The sequence below is a fragment of the Pleurodeles waltl genome, chromosome 1_2 (assembly GCF_031143425.1).
Source record: "Pleurodeles waltl isolate 20211129_DDA chromosome 1_2, aPleWal1.hap1.20221129, whole genome shotgun sequence".
Lineage (NCBI taxonomy): Eukaryota > Metazoa > Chordata > Amphibia > Caudata > Salamandridae > Pleurodeles > Pleurodeles waltl.
This window is the reverse complement of record NC_090437.1, coordinates 525857802-525875163: the sequence shown is the minus strand read 5'-3', so window position 1 is coordinate 525875163 and position 17362 is coordinate 525857802.

Genomic DNA, 17362 nt, shown 5'->3' with positions numbered 1-17362 from the left:
GTAACTGAATTGCTAAGTAGTTTCATTTATAAGTGCTTCTAGCTCTCTGATTCTATACAGATCATGCCTAGGTACGCTATGCAGAATAATAGAAAGAAATATTGTAAATATGTGTGTATAGGCTTGGTGATTACATGTGTACTAATAATAATGGCAATTGTGTTTGGAATGCATGGGAAGGGTGAGAAGGAAACTATTGCTGCTTCTACTATTGTTCCTGTTACTGTCACTGAACTAACACCATTGAAAAGACTAGCAATGGATGAGAGGCTCTTGCATGATAAGAAAGAGCTTTCGTATAACGTTTTCTATCGCTTATTAACAGAGTATGTTGAGACTATGGATGCGAAAGATTGTTATGTGTGTACCCAGATACCAACATCAGTAAAGGAAGGGGTGACTTATCACCACATGCCTCTTACATATGGGATTACATGTAGTATAGTAATGTCTAGGTTTTATGCTCAATCTAACATACAGTATTTTTTCTCAAATTATGATGTTACCTTTGCTTATGTTCCTATAATAGCGCAGCTAAGCGAGACTGCAAAATATTGGGATTACAAAATTATGAGGGACTTTTTCGAGCCAATGCAACCTTTTGAAATGGCTCATGCTCATAGGGAGAACCTTACTTGCTCAGTCTCTGCTGTAGAAATAAGCTTTTTAGATCGCACAGATGATAGAAGGGCTCAAATGAAAGCGAAATTAGAAAAGGAGCTACACAAGAGGACTTCAGTAGATAATTATGATTTTGCTGCTATAAAGACACAAGGGAAAATTGCTTTAGATGCTTGGCATGTAGGGAAATTTTGTATATATCGAGGTGAATCTTACTATGACAATATTTTTGTAGGAGCAAGTGAATGCAAACATACGTTTATCTTTAAGGCCAAATGGACATTCATGATGAACGGACTTGACCCTGTCATTCCAGGGGTGTATTACATTTGTGGGCATAATGCCTATTATCGTCTTCCAAAGGGATGGTGGGGAAGATGTTACTTGGGTATAGTGTTTCCAAAGGTTTATCAACTGGATGACATATCGATGATTGAAAAGACACCTGGATCCCATCGTATCCAGAAAAGAGAGACCGCAGCTGCTGTGGTAGGTGATATATTTGGAGCCATGATTCCTTCATTGGGAGTTGTGCTGAATTCCATCAAAATAAGAAAGTTGTCTACTATAGTGGATAACATGTTGACAAAATTTTCAGGTGCTATAATCCTGATGGATGCTGAACTTGCAGCGGAAAGAGCTATGACTCTTCAAAATAGGCTTGCTTTAGACATTCTTTTAGCAAAGGATGGAGGCGTTTGAAAAATGATTGGTGCACGTCACTGCTGCACCTATATACCTGATAATAGTGTGAAGATTAAAACTATGCTTGCTAATCTAACAAAAGAAAGTGCAGATTTGAAAGAACTGAAAGAACCAGGAGTGTGGGAGAAGGTTGGAAAGGGACTTGCTTCAGTGGGACATTGGATTGGGGGAATTTGGAATGGAATATTATTGAAAATAATAGAAGGGATATTAATAGTGATAATTTGTGTATTTGGAATTTGGGGAATAAAACGGGGAATAATAATGATTATGGAAAGAATTAAAAGAAGAAAGGAGGAGAAAATTATGAAAAGAATGGCAGAAGAATATAAAGCGCAAACTAGGGGAACTAAAAGGAAAAGGGAGCTGACAGAATTTTAATGGGATAAAATTTGTGGGCTAAATTTGTGTGATGACAAGTAGTCATCAGAGGAGGGATTGATGAAGCAGAAAATGAAGGTTTTGATTTATTAACGCATAAACGTAGTGTGAAACAATCATGTGTGATATTAACCGAACTAATAAAGATTGTACGGGGACAAAATGTGCCCTCAGAATAGTTTGCCATCATTTATACGCGTGCTTTATATAACGTGGTGTATTAGAATTGCACTAATCCGACATAATCATAAACGTGTGCTACGATTTGCTTATTTGAAATGCCTTAGCTTAGCATTACTTTAGCGGAGGCTTTGGCCTAGTTGCCTGGTCTCACGGTTTAGATGTTTGTATTTTTCCACTGTGCTATTAAACGTGTAGTTCTGCTTGAAGCTGTATTTTTCCACAGAGACTGTTCACATGCTTATCTTAAAGTTAGTACCAGCATGGCATATTTTCTCTTTAATTCAAGGTCGACTTGCAGGTGCGGACAATGGAGGCTCTGAGAGTAAGTTAATCGAGAGACAATGTTGCAAATTACGTACCCATCTCCAAGGATAATGTATGCTTAAGTAAAAGCTTGAGAACTGTCGTTTTTGATTGGTCAATTTGAAGCTAACCTATGAACCCACCAATGGAGACCCTACTGGACTTGAACTGTTGTCTATAAAACCCAGGTGCACGAGAGGAAAGCTCTCTATCTTCGGACATCCCGCCATTTTGACTTCGTAGCTACTATGGCCCATTTTGCTGCGACGCCATTTTGAGAGACTTTGATGCTTTCTCTAGTCGAGAGAAAGAGACTTTAATGATTCTTGCCCTAGAGACTGTAACTTTGATTTGATCCCTTTGCATGAAGTAGTAGTTTTACCTTGCCGCCGTGAGGCAATTGCCCCGTTCACCCCTGCCCCTTTGCCCAGTCCCATGCCGATCGAAACGGTGCCCATGCTGATCGAGAAACGGTACCTGTGAGACGAAGACTTCATTGATTGCTGATCGGAATTGGTAATTATGAAAGGAAATTGTAAAATTGCATTGTGTTTCTTTTAGGTAACCAACTGCTGATTTTGATAAGGACCCTAGCTAGGAGTTTTCTAAATTGATGTTGCTAAATTGTTTTTGCATGAAGTCCCACATGCTGATGCTAATTTGAGGTTAGATGAGGATTCCATATGCCGCACGATGCAATTTGAGGTCTTGTTATGCTGACTAAATGTACGCAATTAGCCCATTGCAGATTATCGTATTAGTGCTTTGCATTGCCATTATCGAATGCCTTGTGATTCAAATGCTACATAGATTACACTTGTTTCGACGATATGGACAGCTATTAATGTTCATTTATGTTTATCATTTGGTGTTGAGACACATCTATATCGTGCTAGCTTTGTTAATATAGGGAAATAAATTCACTAACTTTGCAATAAACTGGTGTGATTATTCCTGACTGAAAGGTCAGGGTTCGCCGAAATGTATTCTGGATTAATTGTTAAGTGTTATGTTGTTCAAGGGGTTGCTTATGTTCGTTATTGATCATCGATTTGATGTGATTGATCGATTAATAGTACAGAGAGTTCCCACTTAGTCAAAAGATTCATCGACCTAAAGAGCGTCCGAACGCAGGTAAATTGTTACCACGTTCCGCTCTATCAATGGAAAAACATCATAAAGCCGAATTCAGACTTTAGTTTTTTCATTTTTGAGATGCGAAGGTACAATAGCAGCCAAAAGGAGGTACTGACTGCCTCGTTCGCTACCTCCAACTGCTGTCTCTCTCAGATACCAACATTTTCCCATCAACCCTTCTATTCTGACATACCAACCATTGTACCACAACATTCTAGTCATAGTAGGACACCCCATCCTCACTTTAAGTGAACAAATTATACCACCAACGAACAACAAAAAAAGAAAAGAAAAAATGAAAATAATAACAAAACAGGGACTACACATCCCCTCAAAAATTAACACTTCATTTTATAATTTTAAAGGCAGTTTTTCCTTTCAATGCACTTATTCACAGATCCTTTGATAAACAGCACACGATCACTGATGTCTTCACCACCCAAAACACAAAACTGCCTCATTCTTCGCCGTTTTCACAGTGACATCACCAACTTCTTTTTCTGACACATCAGGAAAGACATTGTCACCTGCCTATAGATTTAGCTCACTCATATACATAGCATTATTGCCCTGTATACCAACCCTTTCCCTTCAAACTGAAACCCTGGATATATTCCAAGCTCTTTCTACAATGACCCTTACAGCCTTCTTGTATCTTAACAATTGAGGGTTAGACCACACAGATGAACCATTACCTGCATTAGTGTTCACTTTGACTCCGTTAAATCTTGCTTGTGGATAGCGGGTTTGCTACTTCTTGCCTTTTTTCCCTTCTTATTGTTCATCTATTCATTCATGTACTTCCTTTGTATTATTCAACAACTTGCCTTATTTGCGTGAAACCTATCCTGCAACATATTTCACATTTTTTAACCACCACAGAACTAGATAACATCCTGGTTTACATCTCCTCGGCATCTCAAAAATAGCTAACCAACTTAGGGTCTGATTTACAGTTTGGCAAATGGGTTACTCCGTCACAAATGTGAGGAGTATCCCATCCACCGTATTGCGATTTCCATAGGGTATAATGGAATTGTAGTACGGCGGATGGGATATTCGTCACATTTGTGATGGAGTAACCCCCATCACCAAACTCTAAATCAGGCCCTTACTTTGGTGGGGGCTGTTCTACATATAAGCAGAACTTACAAAGCCTTCATCCACTCTATCCCACCTTTGACTGCTAAATCTTATAGGCTCCTTAAAAGCACTTTTACCTCTTTCCACCTCTCCATTGGTTTAAAAATAGAATGCAGACATCTTTCTATGTTAATATATCACTTTGGCAAAAATCCAATATTTACCTATTTATGAACTCTGGTCAATTGTCCAATAAGCTTTCATCAGGGATTCCCTCTCTAGAGAAAATATCAAGCAATATTTGTACAATAAATTCAGTAGCAACTTTTCTCACCATCTTGACCCCTGCTTATTTTGAGAAACAGTTTATGAGAACAATGCAAAAAAGCCTCTTGACATGAAACCGCTGAAAAAAGCATTATTAAATCAGTTCCAAACATTTGCCAAGGTCCACCCAGGAGATGCACTGTTTGAGCCTCCACCACACAAGCATATACAGAGCCTACTCTTGGACCCATGTATTGATTGTGTGAGTCATTGAAGGCCGCAAGAAATACTCCTGTACTCATCTTTTGGTGCGTGACATGGTAAAATGTAATTCAAGACCATGATCAAATGGTTTTCCATGAAATTCACTAGGTGGATTAATCTTGTGAGTCCTAACTAGGGTTCCATTCTCAGTGGGAATTTCTTCCTGTATTTTTAAATAACCATTTAACTTCCCTTCTACTTTGCATTCTTTTAGGCTACCCACAGATGTTATAATAAAATATCACAACCATGATCGTATCTTCTCCACCTCAATGTCACTCTGTCTCTGTCACAGTTCTCATGCCATTTGCTGCCACTTCAAAAGTGACATAATTCACCATGAAAGCCACTTCACACTCCACCCTTTCCTTACTGGCACTGAAGATAACCTTGACATGCAATATGCATGGGCATTTGTTTATCAAGAATGAGCAGATTATCTGCCAGCCTATCTAACCAGGCTAACCTAGTTAACCTAGTCTGCAGTACACAGCCCTCCCTATGAAATAACATATCAAGCAAAGGTTTGTGATCAGCCCTCAATAAAAATATAATACCCCATAAAAACATTTAAAAATGCTCTGTAGCTCAAACACATGTAATCGGATCATGTTCTGTCGCAGGGTAATTCAGTTCAGCTGTACTCAAAGTTTCAGACCTACATGGCACAATACCACAATTATTTGCATCAATCCCCAACAATGCACCTTTTCTTGAGGACTAATGGTTTAAGACATGCTGCTAGACTAATGTCCCTCTTGAATTCTTTGAAAATAAGGTTTTGATATTCCCCTCAACATTACATTTTTTTAATGAGCATCTTAATGGTTCTACTTTCTTATCATAGCACTGAAAAGACTTGGCATGGTACTTGGTCAGGCTGAGTAAGAAACGTAGTTATTCTTTCATTTGAGGAACAGGTGTTTTTAAAATGACCTCAACATGGTTTTCCTTTGGTCTAATTCCATCCCAACTTACACGGGGCATGAGATGTTCCACTTCACCATTGATGACAAGACATGTAAAAATGTTTCGATTATTTAGACAAATCTACCTGGTCATAGGTGCTGGCCAGTTCCAGTGTGGAAAAAAAACCTTGGCACCCGCAAGTGTAGACACCATTTCATGTGAATTGAGTAGTGGATGACAGTCCTCCCAACTGTGCTCATTTATACTAGACATAGGCAAAGTTTTAAATCTCAAAAACATTTTGAAAACATCACCACAGGGCAAACCCAGAGTGATGACTCCACCAGTGCATTGATTTTCGTTTTGCATAGTCCATTCATTTTCTCTTCTCTGTATATATGAGGCACATTCCTCATCTAAATTTTAACAGGAACAGCTTTGTCTTTCAAAATAATATAATGTTTAAATTCCTTATATGTATTTAAATCTCCACTAAAACAACTTTTTTAATGTATAAGAGTTGTCATACATTGGTATGCAACTTCACTTCCTTATTACGTCCAGGAAGTCACTTGTCTTATTAATGACATAAACCTTGGGTCTAACTTTATCCCTGTCCCTTTTGGGAAGAACAGCCAACTGCTTCTCTTTATCTGCAAAATACACTTTCCTTTTAGTGTGCTTCACCTTACCTATGCCCTGTGTAATCCCCAGGCCACATTTCACATTTACACAATTTCCAGTCTTTATACCACTTCTCCACCAAAGACATACTTAAGATTGTGTACCATCTGCACTAATCTAGCATTAGAGAAAAGCCCTTCCTAATAAAGTTTACTATGTCGGGCGGCAATCCAGTGGGCTTATTGTAGGTTTCTTTCATGCCTAATACCACATCCTGCATCAGTTTCTTCAGTTGCCATAATAACCTTCCTGCAAACTCTTCTAAAACGACCCTTTCCTTCCATTTTATAAGTGGGCTATCTATTGCAGGCATAACGTAGACTATGAATTCTTATCTTAACTTGAGTCCGTTCCCAGCATATCTGTGGAAAGAACGTCCATAGAATTGAGCTCTTCAAAAGATGTTTATTGTAATCCAAAATAATATCCCATCCACATAGGTTCTCACAGAAGCACAGCTTTCTTCCACCTCCTCCACAGCTGTCTTCCAACTCTCTCCAAGGAATGTAGAATCCCTTTACATTCTACTACTTTAAAGGATGCAGAACAAACGTCTCTGCAGATACCACACACCTTTCCCTCAACAAACTTAGTTATAATCTAGCTATAAATACAAACCTAAAGCTAAAAAAAACTATGTACATAAAATTGTTACAATGAAAGTGCAAATAGAAATTTCTTGAAAAAAACATTAACAAGCAAAACATAACCTGTAAGAACAAAAGGAAGTTAAACATCTTTCTTCTTAGAGATAACAACATGATTAAGATTCCAAATTCTTCCGTCATTAACCTTGACTGCATTCTTGAACAACTTAGGGGGTCATTCAGGGTACCGCCGACAAATGACCGCACCGCGGTCAAAAGACAGCGGCGGCCATTCAAACATTTCCGCTGGGCCGGCGGGCGCTCTCCAAAAGAGCGCCCGCCGGCCCAGCGGAAATGCCCCTGCAACGAGGACGCCGGCTCAGAATTGAGCCGGCGTAGTTGCAGGGGTGCGACGGGTGCAGTTGCACCCGTCGCGTATTTCAGTGTCTGCAAAGCAGACACTGAAATACTTTGTGGGGCCCTCTTACGGGGGCCCCTGCAGTGCCCATGCCATTGGCATGGGCACTGCAGGGGCCCCCAGGGGCCCCGCGGCACCCCCTACCGCCATCCTGTTCATGGCAGGTTTCCCGCCATGAACAGGATGGCGGTAGGGGGTGTCTGAATCCCGCGCTCCGCCGCCATGGAGCATTCAATGGGGCAGCGGTAAACCGGCGGGAGACCGCCGGTTTACCCTTTCTGACCGCGGCTGAACCGCCGCGGTCAGAATGCCCTTGGGAGCACCGCCAGCCTGTTGCCGGTGCTCCCGTGGTCGGTGACCCTGGCGGTCACCGGCCGCCAGGGTCAGAATGACCCCCTTAGTGACCACAAACGGACCCCAATATTTACTCTCAGTCTTACCCAATATTGGTTTCCTAATCAACACCACATCTCCTACTTTTACATTGACAGTACATGCCCTTTTTGTTCTATCAAAATATTCCTTCCTCATTTCCACTCGATCCTTTTCATAATTTCTGTCATGCTCCTCCTGAGACCAGGAAACAGCTTTGTTTTTGTCCCCGGATACCCATCCAGGAACCAATGTAGTATTAGCCTTTCTACCCCTGAATAACTCAAAAGGAACAGCACCAGTGGTCGAATGCAGAGTTAAACGGTAAGCTACCAGAAATCGTTTTAGACCTTCTTTCCAATTTCTGCCTGCCGCCACCTCCAGTTGCACACACTCTTTTATACACCTATTAAACCTTTCTACCACTCCGTTCCCTTCTGGATGGTACAATGAGCATAATGTATGCTTGATCCCCAATTTCCTCAGATATTCTTCCATCTCTTTGGAAATGAATTGGGGACCATTGTCTGTTAAGATGGAGTTGGGATAACCTTCCTGAGCAAAGATTTCCTCAAGATGACCAATTATCCTCTTAGTTTCCACACTACTGACCACACCCATCTCGACCCACCTGGAAAATTGATCCACTAACACTAGAATGTAGTTGCTCCCTGCTCTTCCATAAATGGGTCCCACAATATCCATAGCTACCACATCCCATGGCCTGCTTGACATACCCCTGACACACATCGATGGTACTCTTGCTTTATACATTTTATCACTGTTACAACAGTCTGGACATTCTCTAATTACTCTCTCTATACCTAAGTCCATTCCTGGCCACCAATAGTTTAAGCAAATTCTAGCCTTAGTTTTACTTATTCCATGGTGTCCTGTGTGTCCCAGTTGTACTATTTTATCTGTCAGAACACTTGGAACTACTAATCTTCCTCCCCGAAACAATAACTCTCCTGACACAGATAACTCATTTCTAACTTTCCAGAAACTTTTCAAGGTTTCAGAATCTTTCAAGCTCTCAGAATCCCACGTGTTCTTGAGAAAATGAAATACACGTTGCAAAACAGGATCATTAGCTACCGCTTCTATCCACTCATCCTGTTCAATTATACCCTCTGTGACACTGCACACACTAAACTCATCTTCCTGACCCCTGTTCAAGTCTTCTTCGGTTTCAGAAGCGAGTCTAGACAAACAATCAGCCGTATTGTTATAAGCTCCAGGCACATAAAACATTCTGAAATTAAAGTCTTGGAGGTTAACAATCCACCTGCTGATTGTAGTCGAGATTAGATCAAGTCCCTTTCTCATGAAAACCTCCACTAACGGCTTGTGATCAGTATACACATGGAACTCCCTTCCCCACACCAAATTCTTACATTTATTAATAGCCCAAGAGACTCCTAAGGCCTCTTTCTCGATAGTGGAATAATTTACTTCCGCTCCTCTCAGTGTTCGTGAATTGTACACCACTGGTTTCCACTCCTGATCATTTCTTTTTTGTAAGAGGACAGCTCCCAAACCCTTGGCACTGGCGTCTGTCATGATTACACATAACTCATTATGATTAAATGATTTTAAACATCCCATTTTAGATAGCTCACTTTTGACACTACTAAACTCTCTCTCACACATTTCATCCCACACAAACTCAACTCCTTTCCTGAGCAACCTACGCATGTTCTCTGTTTTTGAGGCTAGGTTGGATAGAAACTTGGCGTGAAACTCTACCATACCTAAAAATGCAAGTAATTCTTCTTTCTTTTCTGGGGAATGTAACTTCAGAATGTTCTCAATCAAATCTTGCTTTGGATACAACCCTGTAGAAGTAATCTTGTGTCCCAGATATTCAATTTCCTCTTTACCAAAAGAACATTTTTTAGCTTTAATGTGAGGCCATGATCTCTTAAGATGTTCAAAACGTTCCTTATTCTCTCATCATGCTCCTCTTTCGTTCGAGCATACACCAAAATATCGTCCTGAAAATACTTTACCCCTATTTCGGAGCCAAATAAATTGTGCATTAAACGCTGAAATACCGAGGCAGCTGACACTAGCCCAAAAGGCATCCTTACAAATCTAAAGGTACCAAAAGGCGTGATGAAAGTGGTGAGATCTCTGGAATCAGCATGCAACACAACCTGATGGTAAGCTGAAGCTAAATCCAAAGAGCTAAAATACTTTGCCCCATGTAATAAAGTTACCATCTCCGTGATGTTTGGCAGAGGAAACTGGTCACTAATGACTGCTTTGTTTAGATTCCTCAAGTCCACACATAATCTGATCTCACCAGATGACTTACGTGTGACAACTATGGGAGAAACCCATTCTGATGACTCTACCGGTTCTATTATACCTTCACTGCACAACCTATGTATTTCTTTTTCCACATCATCTCTCATTGATATGGGTATTGGTCGCACCTTGCATACTACTGGTACCGTCCCCTCCTTGATTCTGATGCGATGTACATATTTGGTTAGGCATCCCAAAGTGTCACTGAACACATCACTGAACTCACGCATAAAATCAGGAACACATTCAGCCTTATTGCCCGTAGATATCTCGCACACACCACTTGACATTTGCACAAAATCCTTCTTAAGCAAAACTGGTGTTGGGTTATTGGGATCTAAAATGACTTTCAGCTCTCTCTGATGAGGCCAGCTTAGAACACTATCACCCTTCACCGGAACATAGATTTTCCCTACAATAGTGTTAGATCTGAAAGTAATTTCTGATTCAAAGTATCCCCTCAAGTCTATGGTTTGTCCAACATAACCTTCTGGAACTACATCTGGATCCTTAAGTTTCACTCTGTGACTCAAATACTTCATTGGACAATAAAGTCAACCATGCTCCCAAATCAAAGAGAACTTCACACTCAATGCCACACATGGTTACAAAGTCCTTTGAAAGTTTCTTCTTCTTTCCTTGCGTATCCACCATCAATATGCAGTCTTCCACCACCTTGACTGAAGGAGAGTCTTTTTGCGACCTACAACACTTCGCAAAATGTCCACGCTTGTTGCACAATTTGCAGATTGAATTGACCGCAGGACACTTTTTATAAGAAGCATAATGTCCCACGTTTCCGCACCGGAAACACTTGGTATTCTTGAACTTTGACTTTTGAATTTGACTGAGTTTTGTCTCATTTGTTCCTCTGTCACTGTCTCTGTGGTCCTCCTGTTGCTCATTTTTCTGACAAAGTGTATTTATTGCCGGATGCTTGCTTCTCTCCAACTTTTCCACACAAGCCAAAGTGTGCTCTATACTTTTAGCAATTGTCACTACCTCCTATAAAGAAGGATCATCCTTGCTCTAAAGTTCCTGCCTGACTTTGTCGCTAGAGCATTCTAACATGAATTGATCTCTTATGCGTTCCTCCAGTGTCATTCCAAATTTGCATGTAGCCGCCAGCTTCCTTAATGCTGTTATGTACTCCTCAATAGATTCACCTGGTTTCTGTTCCCTTGTACCAAAGTGATAGCGTTCCAGTATTGTGCTGATTTTCGGCAGATAGTGTAAATCCAGCTTTTTCAAGCACAATTCAAATTCGTTCAGATCTGTCCCATCATCATCCGGTTCAGGAAGAGTTTCAAAAATTTCCCGTCCTTCACTCCGTAAGCAATGCATAAGAAGGGAAGTTTTCCTTTCACTGGACAAATTCGAACCACACACCCTAGTATAATGAAGAAAATATGTTTTCCATTTGGACCAGATTATTGGTGCTTCACCTGGAACAGTTAAGAAAAAAGGAGGCCAAGGTATATTTTGCATAGTCAGTATATTTGTAACCTTTGGCAGTCCTTTTGTTAAAATGGATGCGAAGAAGGCGTTTTCTACAGGAATTCCTGCTTGTTTTTTATTTATTTTTTATTTGTAAACAAGTCCTGAATACTTCACACCCAAAGAACACTGCAGCTGGGAAAAGTAAGTATAATTATTTTTTATCTTCCTTTCACTTTTGTCAGAAATGGCACTGGGAAAGATGAGCGCGCGATGGCACACTAACACAACGCGCACAAGTTCAAACGTGTGTGTTAAATCGCTTGGTTACACGCGTCAGTAACCAAGCGGTGCTCGAGCACTGAGGTGCTTGGATAGCCGCGATGAGAAAGTGCGAGGAGAGCACTTGCGCCAGCGTCGAATTTGAAAAATGCTGAGCGATCAGCAGTTCAGCGTTCGTGAAGAATGTAGAAATTTACTCTGTACATGCAAGTCTATTCCCAAAAATACAACGCATAAACATAGATTAGACACTCTATTAAGTCTGGAGGGTAGAGATATGACTCCAAAGACCGGTAATCACAGGAAGATGAAAGTTCTTTTCATCGTATCTCTTAAAAAAAAAACGTTCCACAGAAATATTATAAGATGTATAGATGCAAAGAACTCACCACAATGAATAAAGCCTTTTAACGAGGTGAATTCGAAGACAAAGACGAAAATGTGGAATAGCTCAAAACCAACACAATGCTGTAATCCAACGTGGGTAAATTTCTGTGGTGGGATATTATAACAAGTCCAGACCCTTGTCACCAGTGTAGAAAGAACGTCCGTAGAATTGAGCTCTTCAACAAATGTTTATTGTAATCCAAAATAATATCCATCCACATAGGTTCTCACAGCAGCACAGCTTTCTTCCTCCTCCTCCACAGCCTTCCTCCAACTCTCTCCAAGGAATGTAGAATCCCTTTACATTCTACTACTTTAAAAGATGCAGAGCAAACTTCTCTGCAGATACCACAATATCCAGCCCGGCCTCCAATCCTTTTCAGGGTGGGAAACTGAACATCAATTAAAGTGACGTATGGGAAACACTGTCATGTGCAGGAGCTAAAAACATCAGAAGTGTGGTATGACGCACTACGTATAGATAAACGTATTATTATTATTATTATTATTATTATTATTATTATTATTATATGGTTACTAACATTCCAACCACTTTGTCTCTTTTGGTATGGGGTGCGGCAGACGCCAGTGAAATGTCTATGTCGTGCTTATAATGAATTTTCTTCGGTTTACCTTTTGATTTGGACATATCTTAATGCTTCATGCAGTTGGTGCATGGGCACAGTATTCATATATAAATAGTTGTTAATATAAACGTTCGCTTCATTTTTATAACTTTGGACTGTTCTACTACTTGTTTTTTCCCTCGTTCTGCACCTTTGAATGCTCTAATATGCCAAGCAAAGGGCAAGCAAATGAAGACACATCAACCAATGCAATGGTTCCTTAAAAAGGCAAACTATTAAAAATAATGTGCAATTTGAGGGAACTTTCATAATCAAACAACTGCATCAGGAACAGAATATATAAAATTGGATGTGGAGAAAACATTTAGCTACAGTGGCGTGAAAATGTGTTGCATGTATTAATGTTATGAATTGCAGCGCATTCTTTTCATGTATTTGACTTCTGGTGTTTGTATTGTAACTATTGATGGTGTGGAGGAATGGTGACAGGAATAGGGAAGGCACAATGTGAGACGAAAAAAGGATAGTAGGCTCAAAATATAGCAAAGGGGTACACATGACCATTATGTATACATTGTTGCTTGCAAGGGTGATGAACTAGGTGTAACTAACAAACAAATGGACTAATAGCAGTTGGAATCATTAATATTTTGAAGTACCTAATTGCAGAGAGGGTATTGTAAGCTATCAATTAACATTTAAAAGGGTAAGTATATTCCATATAAAGAGGCACTTGAGCAACTCTGAAACAAATGTATCACTAAACACTAGTCATACTCTACTTGCAGGCTAAAGTCCACACTCTAAAAATAACTTTAATCAAATCATATTGATAGTCAGCAATGTGGCTGGTAGGAGGCAGTCAACCTAAAGGTCAGTAAACGTCTGGAAAGAAAATAAAGTAACCAGTAACCAAATTACTGGATAAATGTCTGACTGAGTGAGTCAATCTCACAGGCGAACATCAGACAGCAAAGGTACACATTTGTCCATCCTCTCATGACTCCCTTTCAAACACTATAGGAGATACGTGTCTGTCTCAGGGGTCCCACCGGGTACATCTCCTAAACCCTTGTGGAAATAGACGTAGTGTACCCTCTTCAGAGAGAAGGAGAACTGGCAGGTGTCTCTCAATCCTCGTTACATAGAGTTCTGCTCATTCATCTAAGAAACGTTAGTAGTCAGACAACCCTGTCAGAGAAACTCTCATCTGCAAAGGGAATATTGTAAATAGATACTGATACCCATCCCAGCCGCACACAGTTGAACTGTTTTACATTGCATGATTATTTGTTATGCACTATCCATTCATGCATTTTATGTCTTAGCATAATTTACCTTTTTTGTTTTATTAGCAAGACTAATGTCAACTTGCATTGCAGAAAATAATGTCTGAAAATAATATGGCATTCTCACGCACACACTGTTAGCATTATTATTTTGTATTCTAGACCCTATGCCTCACACACAAACACACACACACACTAAAGATCTAATGCTCTCATGCGGGCATACTATCTATCTTGGCTTCTAATTAACATGTATATATTATCAGGAAATCTTGCCACACATGAAAGACTAGTGACATTATACCACATCCAAGCGAACTATGAATGCAGAAGTATAACAGGACACCCGTAGAAACATGATGCAGCTTTGATCATTTTAGTGGGATGTTCAAATAGTGATTTCTGTGCTTGCATTCTGGCATTTAAAAATCATATAAAGCCACTGAAGGCTGGGACATTTTGCAGGTCAGGCCTATGATGCAGAACATGCCCATCTCTCCCCACAGACAACTCTTCACAAGGCCATCACAACTATTACCTATCGTGAAAAATCAGGCAACATCGATAACACTTCCATCCTGGAGTGGCCTCTAAACTTAGGAAAGCAGCATCATGCTGCTGGGTACATAGTTAGTTCATGCAAATCTAAGAACTATGGAATGACCTGTGAACTTTAAAGGAACACAAAAAGGAGAAGCTGTCTTGTAAAGCTCCTGTCTAATAATTAACACAATCTGTAAATCCAAAGCCATGCCTCCTGCTACACACACACCCTGGACGCCACAAGTAGTTCATCAGGTCTAAGCATTGCGTCCAAATTAAGAATGGAAGATGTGATCATGAACATACTTGTATGATCACCAGGAACAGATACTGCATTAGATGTTGGTAGGGTTAAGTGGTGCTTGTAGCTGACATATTAGAGACTGAGGCAGCTTACTAGTTTGGACCCAGAGAACACTGTTGCACACACTCTTATAAACAAACTGACCACCATTTGCCATTGGTATAACTATATAAAAACATTCCTACAAAGGGAAATAACTGCTTAAACTAGCCCCTCCCCTATGTGGCTAGAAACAATCATTCTACTGAACCCTACCCTTACACTCTTGCTCCAATCCCACTAAACCTTTTCTTCAGACTTTTAAAATAACTTTCATCACTCGTGTGCTTTTATCCAATTATTCAGAGGGCTTACAGTGCTCCCTCTCTAAGGTGAACTGTCACATTTGTAAAAATGCACCACGTTAACTACTCTTACCCTAATGTGTCCTGTCATTCACGTCAATGTCATTGTCAATTTGTTAGAGTGAGGACTGCTTTGCTTATTTGTAACACCATACTCAGCTACTTTCTGGTTATGCCCACTGTTGTCCTCCGTGGAATGCCATGGGTCCAAACTGAGATAGCATAGTGTTCAAAATAATGATGGACTGGGATGAACCCGGAGTGATTACCAGAGGCTGATATTACTTCAAGCATTCTGATTCAGCACACTTTCTTGCAGCATAAAAGTCTACCGTTAACATCTATAAGGTTGTGCCTCTGGTCACATGGAGCTTTGATTGTGGATGGAAAATGTATGAAAGGAGCTAGCATCAGCACACAATTTCCATTACACTGAAACCTATTTGACTCAACATAAACAAAAGAGACAATTGTGTCACACCATGAAGGTTTTTTTTTTTTTTCAAAGTTACAGATTAAACAATTAGTTAACTTATCATATCAATTAGATCATGTGATCTAGGGGCATATTTTCAAGCCCTGTGTGCCGCTGGTGTGTCACTTTTTGTGACTCACCGGCAACGCATAGTGCAGACCCATATGTACAAGGCCTCGTAGATATGGTGTGAGGCAAATCGCTGCGTTGCCTTACACTGCCTCAGGGAGGCATACCATGAGCATTGCCATGAGAGTTTCCATGCAACACCCATCGGTTTTGACGCATTCCCAAATTTCCAAGAATCTGTAAACCTGGGAATGCGTAAAAACTGTACGACTTCCCAGGGCAGGAGCAAAAAGGAGAAATATCTACACTTCTCCTCATCGTTTCATCTTTCTGTGCGTGCTGCATTCTGCAGCACACAGAAAGAGGAAAATGACTCTCTGGATTGTTTTTGTGCAGGAAGGTGTCCCTTACTGCACAAAACAATCCTGCCAACAAAGTAAAGCAGACACCCTTGCAGCATGGTGCAAGGGTGCCTGTGTCAGCACCAGGCAGCAATTGGTGCTCCAGTGCAGGGGGAAAAGAGATATATATGCACCTTATCTTGCATTTCTGCCCTTCCGAATTGCCATAGCGCAGGGCAGTGGTGCTGCTGTATGCCAATTCTTAGTAAATATGCTCGTAAATGTATATATTATGAAAAAGAAGATACAAAATACAATGATATACAAAGTATAAAACAGAAAACAGGTTCCATAAAAGAACTTCCCTTAGCTGAATATGGCATCAAAAGGGGCAAAAGGAAAGTTCTTAAAAGCAGGTGTCAGCATCTGTTGAATCAAGGTAAGTCAGAGATCCTATTCTCACTGCACAAAGTTCTCCAAAGTGGAAACACCCCCACAGAGGGAATAGGATTCCATTTGCAAATGCCATTTTTCCACTGCATAGATATAATGTTCCCTCTGGGAAAATCCCTTCCCTTACACCTTTGCAAATCTGGGGGGTGTCCATTCCTAGTCCCTTCTTGGAAAGGGATTTATACCAGCCCTGTGTAGGATTAGACTTTTGGCCCTTTCTACAGTGTCACAACGGCCGCTGCGCAGTAGGAAGAGCAACCTCAATGACCTGGTCAGTGAACTGCTCTGCCTCCACATAGCTCCACCAGTAAGTGGAAGCCCTTCCTGACTTGAACTCTGACCTCAGTCAGAAGTTCGAGGCCCTCCTCCACCTGCAGGCTTCTGCCTGAGCCTTATCCCTGGTGTCTAGTGAGAGAGCTCTGCTCTTCTGCTGGGCTGCCCTCTGCCTCTTTTCTCTTTTCTCCTCCTTTTTCTTTAGTGTGCTGTTTTTGTGCCTTTTGCTTCTGAACTTTCCTTTTTCTTTGCCTCTTTCTCTTTTCTCCTCCTTTTTCTTTCAGTGTGCTGTTTCTGTGGCTTTCACTTTCTGTGCTGTCCTCTTTTCCTCCTTTTTCTCCTCACTTCTCT